The sequence below is a fragment of the Nicotiana tabacum genome, chromosome 1 (assembly GCF_000715075.1).
Source record: "Nicotiana tabacum cultivar K326 chromosome 1, ASM71507v2, whole genome shotgun sequence".
Taxonomy (NCBI): domain Eukaryota; kingdom Viridiplantae; phylum Streptophyta; class Magnoliopsida; order Solanales; family Solanaceae; genus Nicotiana; species Nicotiana tabacum.
In genome coordinates, this window is record NC_134080.1 from 1,838,778 (window position 1) to 1,847,204 (window position 8,427).

Sequence of the window (8,427 nt, forward strand, 5' to 3'; positions counted from 1 at the left end):
TAAAATCATCTTTGACAATGTAACATAATTGTCGAATATAAAGACACTGATTCTTTGCGTCCGTCAGAAATAAATGTTGATTTTAATTAAAGTCCCCTTTAATGTAATCATACAAATGCATACACATTAATTTATCGCAAATTTATTTGATAATTGATTTTATGTATTTCTGGAGGGACAACAAAAATTAAAACTAAAAGTAGGTCATAAAAAGTTTTGACTAGCTAGCTCTCTCGTTTGAATATATACCGTCAGACTTATTTATAACAGCATTCTTATATAACAACATTTCACAATAAAAGTTGAGCTTTTCCGAAATCAATTTTCATGTTATGTTATAATATATGTTTTTTATAATAGAGTTTCGTTATAACATTCAAAAATATTCAAAACAAACGAGGTTGTTATCGAGAATTTGACTGTGGTTGTGTTATAGTCAACTAAATAAGTGTACAATTTCCTAGCTAGTTCAGGAGCTTTTTCAAAAAGATATACGGTCTATACTCTATTGTTATCATTATTTCTCTTCTCTCCTATTCCTCTATATCAAATTACTCATTTGAAAATCTAAAATGGCTCCTTTTGCATAATTACTGGAAAAAGAAAAATATCAAAGTGAAAAGTAGGAGGAGGGACGAAGCTACAGAAGCCAAAGGTCCGAACCTCTTTGTTGGAAAATCAAATTATATATAAAAGCTTAAATTTTGTTTTATACATATATAATAGGAGCCCGTTTGGACATAACAATTTTTTTATTTTTTTTGAAAATTTTTCACTTTTTTCCAAATCAGTGTTTGGCCATAAAATTTCTAATTTTCACTTGAAGATGAATTTTGGAATTTTTCGAAAGTTGGAAAAACTCCAAAAAATTATTTTTAAAAATTCACTCAGGACACTCACAAAAATTCAAAAACAACCCAAAATTATATCCATATCTCACAACTCTAATTTTTAAATATCATTTCGCCCACTAAATATTGAATGAGAATATTCCGCTGAGGTGAAGAGGATAATTCAAGTCCTAATTAATTAGCCGACATCGTATTGGCAAGTGATCGAAGAGTTACGTTATATTGCGAGAACTCTCTAAAATATAGTCGCAGTTGTAACGACCCGACCGGTCGTTTTGAACTTTTGCACTTTGATCGTCAGTTCTCGGGCATGATTTGCCCCGTATGATGTATTATGACTAATGTAAATCGTTGATTTTGGTTTCACGGAAATCGGTATGAATTTGAAAGAACAATCTCAGTTGAAAGCTTTGAATTTGAAAGGTTTGACCAAGAGTTGACTTTTTGTATATGAGCTTTGATCAGAATTTTTATGATTTGGTTAGCTTTGTTGGGTGATTTATGACTTAGGAGTGTGATCAGAAATGGTTTTGGAGGTCCGGTGTAGAATTTGGCTTGAATTGGCGAAGTTAGTATTTTGGCAATTTTCGGTTGGTAGGTGATATTTTGATCCGAGGGTTAGAATAGAATTTTGAGAGTTGTTGTAGCTTCGTTATGTCATTTGGGATGTGTGTACAAAATTCCAGGTCATTTGGATGTGGTTTGGTTGGGTTTTTGATCAAAAGCGTATTTCGGAAGTTTTTAGAAACTTAGGCTTGAATTTGATGAGAATTGATGGTTTTGGTGTTGTTTGAGGTGTTTTGATGATTGGACAAGTTTGAATGAGGTTTAAGGACATGTTGGTGCTCTTGGTTGAGATCCCGGGGGCCTCGGGTGAGTTTCGGGTGGTCAATAGGACCATTTTCTAAGTTGAAAAGTTGCAGATTTTGGGAGTTTAGGTGTTGCAGAAAATAACCCTTCACGTTCGCGAGGGGTATGTTGTGTTCGCGTAGAAAGATTTGAGTAAGAACAGAATTAAGCCTTCGCGTTCGCGAGAGGTGCCTCGCATTCGCGAAAGGATGGGAAGAAGTGCATCGCGTTCGCGAGAAGGCACTCGCGGTCGCGTAGAGCAAATTGGGGTCTAAGGCATTTTGTTCATCGCGTTCGCGTAAGGTTGTCGCGTTCGCGAAGGTGTAGGAGGCAGAAGCATCGCGTTCGCGGTTGGTGTGACGTATTCGCGGTTGGTGTGACGTATTCGCGGTTGGTGTGACGCGTTCACGTAGGGCAAAAATTGGTCAACGTAAGTTTGTGCTTCGCGAATGCGAGACATTGACCGCGTTCGCGAAGAAGGAATATCAGAACTGGGCAGAAAGTTTATAAGACATTTCCTCCGCGGTTTTGAGCCATTTTTTCCATCATAGTTGATCATTTTGAGAGCTCTTTGAAGGAGATTGAAAAGGGATTCAAGGAGAATTGATTAGAGGTAGGTTTTATTAACCAAAAACGTGATTCTATTGTGAAATTAACCTAGAAATTCATGGAATTTAAGCTAAAATTGGAAGAACTAGGGTTTGGGATTTTGAACTTTTGAATTGGGATTTGAGGGACCATTTGAGGTCGGAATTGAGAACTTTTGGTATGTATGAACTCGTGGGGTGATAAGGAATCTAATGATGTGAAAATTTCTGAGTTTCGAGAAAGTGAGCTCGGGGCTCGAGTTTTGCTAATTTCGGAATTTTTGCCCGTTATTGATTGTTTTCGCTTGGGCTTTGTTCCCTTAGCATATTGTGATGCATTCGTTCTGATTTTGGATAGATTCGACGTGCGTGGAGGCTGATTTGAGGGGAAAAGGCGTCGCGAGCTAGAGATTCCGGTTCAAGGTGAGTAATGATTGTAAATGATATCCTGAGGGTTTAAAACCCCGGATTACACATCGTAGTGCTATATTGAGGTGAGACACGCGCTGGATGATCAACGTGGGGTCTTTTACTACGGGGGATTGTGACTTGGTCCGTCCTGATTGATAATTTTACCGCGTATTTGACTGAAACTTATTTGTTATCATCATGACTTGGGCTGATTGTCATATTTGGGCTTTGTGCCAACTGTTTGAACCCTTTGGGGATTTTTATCACTATTTTCTCACTGTTTCGACTTATTATTTGAACTCAGTTCTGTTGATATCTACTGTTTTACAAATTCAGTCACTTTTACCCAGATTTGAAACTTAAATGATATTTCTAAATGATGTTTTGGGCTGAGAACTACTGTTTTACTATGCCCGAGGGGCTTGTGATAATTTTTGGACTGAGTGAGGCTGAGGGCCATATGTGAGGATATGCTAAGTGATATGAGGCCGAGGGCCTAAGATACTTTATATGCCACGAGGTGGCTTGAGTGATGTGAGGCCGAGTGATATGAGGCTGAGTGCCGAGTGATGATGCCACAAGGTGGCTTGATATTGCGCTTGGGCCGTAAGGGGCCCCTCCCGGAGTCTGCACACCTCCAATGAGCGTCGTCGACGATATATGGATCGGGCTGCACGCCGCAGCGAGATGTGGATCAGGCTGCACGCTGCATCGATTACTATATGATACTATTCTGAGAGAGAGACCGAGGGGCTGAGAGTATTCTGAGAGTGAGCCCGAGGGGCTGGTACTGTTTTGAGATATTGCCCGAGGGGCGAACTTTTATGAGCTTATCTTTCATATTTACTTGTCATTTTACCTGTTATACTGTGGTATTCGTGCCCGAGGGGTAGATTTTCTGTGTCTATCGGCACTAACTGTTTTGCAATCATTGCGTAACTGTTGAAAAACTCATTTTCAAAAGAGGTTTAAACTAAGCTAAAATATTTCTAAAGATTTCACAGCTTCACTTATTTTCTTAAAGGGTTTTACACTGCTTCTATACAACATGTTGGTTGCTTTACGTGATTTCTTACTGCTCAGTTGTTATTTACCTTTATTACTCACTGAGTTGGAGTACTCACTTTACTCCCTGCACCTCGTGTGCAGATGCAGGTATTTATACCCCTGGTTGAGCTGATCGGAGGCTAAGTTATCGGAGTTTAGCGAGGTGACTGCCAGCGTTCGCAGCACCGCACTTCTCCCTTTGTTTATCAGTCCTATTTGTATATTTCAGGTCTTGTAGTTGTATTTATACTCTAATAGATGCTCGTGACTTGTGACACCCCAGTTTGAGCTGTGTCGGGTTGTGTTTCCGTTAATTATATCATTAAATCATATTTAAACTGTTTATTAATGGCCTTGTATTCACGAGAGGCGCCATCACGACCGAAGCGATGTTTGGGTCATGACAACAGTCATATCGATCTTGTAAAAATATATTACTATCGTTGAAGGATCTAACACATACCCGATAATATTTTTGGAAAATTCGAGAAATATAGGTGAAGGGTAGTGTTATGACAACAAGGGGTGTGGGGTTTGTAGGGATCAGGTTCTGATACGGACTTCTGCCATTGTCTCCCCTCTCAAATAATACCTCATCAATCCTCGTTTCTTGAGCTGGATCAAGGAGCCAAAGGATGTTATTGGACATCTTTTTATTTTCTTTTTTTTTCTTCCAACTTTTAAGCAAATTTAATCTCATTTTCTTTTGTTTTTAATAAAAAATCCTTTGAGTTCGTCCATTAATTATAATGAAGAAACATGTAATTTAATAAGAACCCTTTCTCATTTACTGAAACCTATATATGTAATGCGAATTAAAATTAATTGGATCATTACCTTTTTAATATCAAATGCATAAAGTAAAAGGGAAAAAAAACTACTGACTTGAGAGGGTGTGAGTCCAAAAGAGTCACTTTATACATATTGAGATTCTTGGTAAATAAAATATTTACTATGTAACCGAAAAAAACTTGAGACGGTGTGATTTCAAGTAGGATTTTACATATTCATAGATTTAAAGAATTTTACGATATTAGCTATTTTAATATGATATACCTGGTTGTTTGCTTTTACTTCAGTAACTAATTATGAGGTAGTATAATACTACTAGGTATCTTTTAAGTGATACGTGTATTGGTGAAAAAAAGACATGACACGTAAGACATCAGTAAGCTGACGAGGCATGATGCGTGGAGCACCGATATAGTGACAACTGGCACTCTCGATTAACTGAATTAAGAGAGCAAGGAAGGTACGGGAGAAACCCCCACAGGACAGTGCAAAAAACAGAACCGGACTTGACAGTTGTCAAAAAGAGAAACTGAAATGAAATGAATAAAGGCCGTAAAGAAGGGAAGATACACGAACCAAAAGTAAATAAGGAAGGGAAATCGGAGCAGTTATAAGGAATCTTTAGTTATAAATGTGTTAGTTATGCATACGTATGGTAACGGGTAATCAATACAATTAATACCATTAGTAAACCCAAATCAAGAGTGGGAACCGTTATGATTGTAAGCTCCTATATAAAGACGGAAATCTCATTTGTAAAGATACGTGGCAATTATTACTGAAATACATACTATTTTCTTTAATTTGCTTACTCTACATGTTTCAAGTCTTGATTCCAAGTTGTAATTGTTAGTTCATTTCCTTATTTTTCGATCTATTCTTTCTAAAGTTATCAGGAAAGTGAAGTAAATCTTAGTTATCAGTAATCCGTTTTCTTCTAAATATTGTCTTTGACCGAGAAAACTATTTTTGATTAAACAATATGATATTTGAAAATAAGTTTTGTATGAATTAATATGATAAACTTACAAAATAGTTTTGATTATTCAGTTTGTTCTCTTGAACTACATATCATAAATAATTTAAAGTATATATATGTTTGCTTAAAAGAAGTGACAAATACCGATAAATACTAGCTCATCAAGGAAGTAGACACAACATCTCACAATTGTGAAAAACGAAACAAGAGCTAATGTATGCATGCATATATCCTAGCTATTAATAGTATCTACTGCTCAAGGAGAGCCTTGGCGTAACCGGTAAAGTTGATGTCATGTGACCAGGAGTTGATGCCATGTGACCAGGAGGTCACGGGTTCGAACAGTAGAAACAGCCTCTTGCAAAGATGCAGGGAAAGGTTACGTACGATAAACACTTGTGGTTCGGTCCTTCCCCAAACCTCGCATATAGCGAAAGCTTAGTGCACTGGATTGCTTTTCTTTTTAGTAATAGTATCTGCTGCTATAGAAGCAAAGAGGAAAGTCATTGACACTGAAAAACAAACAAACAACAGATGATGGATTGATGATAACCTGTTTTTACTCTCTCAGTAAAAGTAGTTCACAGTCAAAACCTACTGAAGTAAACCTGAAATTTTTGTCTTTGTCTAATTTCACTTTGAGTACTTGATCATTCCATTAGTCATTTTACTTTTTGATGTGTTGTCAACCCTCATTTTAGCCTTTTTTTCATATACAGGTCAAATCTCTTCGTAACAACATCGTTGTCGTTTTCCCGACATTTTATGGTTGCTATAACAAAATATTATTATAGAGAACATATATGAGCCCGTTTGGCCATGAAATTTTTTTCACTTTTTCTCGAAATCAGTGTTTGACCATAAAATTTTCAAGTTTTTATTTGAAGATAACTTTTGAAATTTTTGAAAATTTTAAAAACTCAAAGCTGTTTTTCAAAATTTTTACTCAGATCAGTCACAAAAATTCAAAAACACCAAAATTATATTTATGTCCAAACATAACTCTAATTTTCAAATATCATTTTCACTTTAATTTTTTTTTTACTTTTTTTCGAATTTTACAATTTTTATGTCCAAACGCCCACATAATATAAGATAACATGAAAAATGGATTTCAAAAAAAACTTAACTGTTATAACAAAATATTATTATAAAAAATAACTGTTATAAAGATGTTTGACTATATAATTAACCTAGCAAGTTGAACTTTCCATACAAGCATCCATTACTACTCGATCCCCACTATTTTTTAAGGTTTAGGAAAATCCCTTACATCAAGGAAAAAAGAGAGGAATAGGAAATAGAAATTAGTTTGTAGTATTAGGGTATCCAATGCTCACAATCTAATAAAGGGAACAATATCTAATATTATTTGTCATGATATATACAAAGGGAAGACTCTAATGCACAAAACTTAATTAAGGGACTGTTTATATTGGTCCCCAATGCAACATCTTGATCTATATAGTTTGAGAATCTTGACTTAGCCACAAAATCTACTCTTTACTAAGCACTTAAGCACTTTAAGCACACACTAATCTAATTTATCGACCTTTTGGAAACCCAACTCAACTTTTTAATTATCTTTTTGGCTTATTGAAATATTTTGTTATTTAATTTGTCAAGACCAAGCTACACAAAATCCACCCAGCTAGCCAAGGACGAATTAATTTCTTATTTGCGTCTTGGTATCTATATTTGGTCTCGACTAATTCAGATACACGTCGGGTAAGGCTCATCAAAGCGAAAAATATTCCCTACTAGGATTCTTTTCATTCTCAGGGACCGAAACCGAAACCTCTGGTTAAGAATAGATGGATCATATTTCTATTCTACCACAACCCTCGGGTGTAATCAGGGGCGGACCTACATTGAAGTGGAAGTCACCGGAACCGTTAGTTTCGGCAAAAGACTATACATATACATATATAGAGAGAGAGGATCCATCAAATATTTTATGCAACCCCTTAAAATGATAAAATCTTTGGACCGAGAAGTTGGTGTGTAGACGTGCTTAAGTACCTTCATTCTCTTGGTGACCTAGGTTAGAATCCAGGCTCCTACAATGCATAAGTTTTTTTATTTTATTTTTAAAATGGTGTCCCGTGATGCTCAAATTCTGAGTCCGTCTCTGGGTGTAATAACTCCTATATGTTGAAACATCATCAAAATTATACTAAGAAGATTAATTTGATTAATGGAAGGGTCTATAAAACATTTTGAATTGTCTTGTTTGATTGTCACACTACATATGGCAATGATAAGTTACCCTAACTAACAGCCCCAGCCAAAGTTTAATGGGTAGGTGTCTAAACAAGAGAATCAAAATAAGACCCACAACACTTATTATTGTAGACGCAAAGTTGCCTTCCATTTACTCTCTTTGGAATTTTACTCTTTTAGCAGTTAGCATCACCAAAAAATATTCACCACCTTTCATCTTTAGGTAACAAAGCTTATGATTCTGTGTCTGCTTGAAACAGCACACGCTTCATCATCACCGTTGACACCTAAGTCAACGGCATCTCAAAAAGTTCTCTATGATCCTTTGTCTTTTCTAATTCCATTATAATTCAAACTGCAACAACAACGGCAATAACTCAGTATAATCTCACTAGTGGGGTATGTGGAAGGTAATGTGTATGCAAATCTTACCCCTACCCTGGGTAGAGAGGCTGTTTCGATAGACCCTCGACTCCCTCTCTCCAAGAACTCCCCATCTTGCTTTCGGGTTGACTCGAATTCACAACCTCTTGATTGGACCAATATAACTCAAACAAATTAAAGGTACCAAAAAGAAATGTGGTAGAGTGGTGCATTTTTTTGTCCTTAACTAGAGGTCTTGAGTTCGAATTTTGGGTATGATGTCATTTAGCCCCTAATATAAGATTTCTCGGTGCGAATCCGAATC